This window comes from Apium graveolens, chromosome 4, assembly GCF_009905375.1.
Source record: "Apium graveolens cultivar Ventura chromosome 4, ASM990537v1, whole genome shotgun sequence".
Taxonomy (NCBI): Eukaryota; Viridiplantae; Streptophyta; class Magnoliopsida; order Apiales; family Apiaceae; genus Apium; species Apium graveolens.
Window position 1 is genome coordinate 267,264,493 of NC_133650.1, and position 985 is coordinate 267,265,477.

Sequence of the window (985 nt, forward strand, 5' to 3'; positions counted from 1 at the left end):
AATTGACCAATTTGATTTTCCAAGGTCTTGATAGAAACCGCCTGACTCTTGCACAACAGCTTAAGTTCCTCAAAATCAGCACTAGTAGGTGCAGCTGCACTTCCCTGTTGAGGATATGATTGCCTTGTAGCATACTGTTGTGGTTGCTGGAATCCAGGTGGGTTAAACTGTTTACTCACTCCTTGCTGATATGGTGGCTGAATAGCATTCTGATTATTCCCCCAGCTGAAATTTGGATGATTTCTGTTATTAGGATGATAGGTCGCTGGCACAGGCTACTGTTGTCGCTGATAATTATTCACATACTGAACAGATTCGTTTACAAGAGAACACTGATCCATAGCATGAGAACCTGCACAAAGCTCACAAACCATAGCTATTTGATTAACTCCATACGTAGCCAGAGAATCAACCTTCATTGATAGCGCTTGGAGCTGGGCTACAATAGTGGTGGCTGCATCAACTTCCAGAATACCTGCTACCTTGCCTGACGTCATCCTCTGAGTTGGGTTTTGATGCTCATTTGCAGCCATCGTCTCGATAAGATTATACGCCTCAGTATAGCTTTTAGCCCATAAGGCTCCTCCAGCTGCTGCATCGAGCATGGGCCGAGATTGGGCCCCCAAACCATTATAGAAACCAGTGATCACCATCCAATCCGGCATTCCATGATGTGGACATTTTCTCAACATTTCCTTGTAGCGTTCCCAAGCCTCGCACATAGATTCTGTAGGTTGCTGCGCAAACTGAGTAAGAGCACTCCTCATAGCAACAGTCTTTGCCATTGGATAAAACTTCACCAGAAACTTTTGCACAAGATCTTGCCACGTAGTGATGGACCCAGCTGGTTCAGAATGTAACCAGTCTTTAGCCTTGTCCCTTAGTGAGAATGGGAAAAGCCTCAACTTGATAGCCTCATCAGTCACGCCATTATACTTAAAAGTGCTGCAGATCTCGACAAAATTCCTTATGTGCATGTTGGGGT

The 985-nt window shown here is 44.9% G+C and overlaps 1 non-coding gene across 1 annotated transcript; it reads left to right on the top strand.

The window, feature by feature from the left end:
- The first annotated feature begins 663 nt into the window (after positions 1-663).
- LOC141722400 (small nucleolar RNA R71) lies at positions 664-770 on the top strand. The gene has a single exon (XR_012575420.1). It is a non-coding gene; the product is annotated as a small nucleolar RNA R71 (small nucleolar RNA).
- The last annotated feature ends 215 nt before the right edge of the window (positions 771-985 follow it).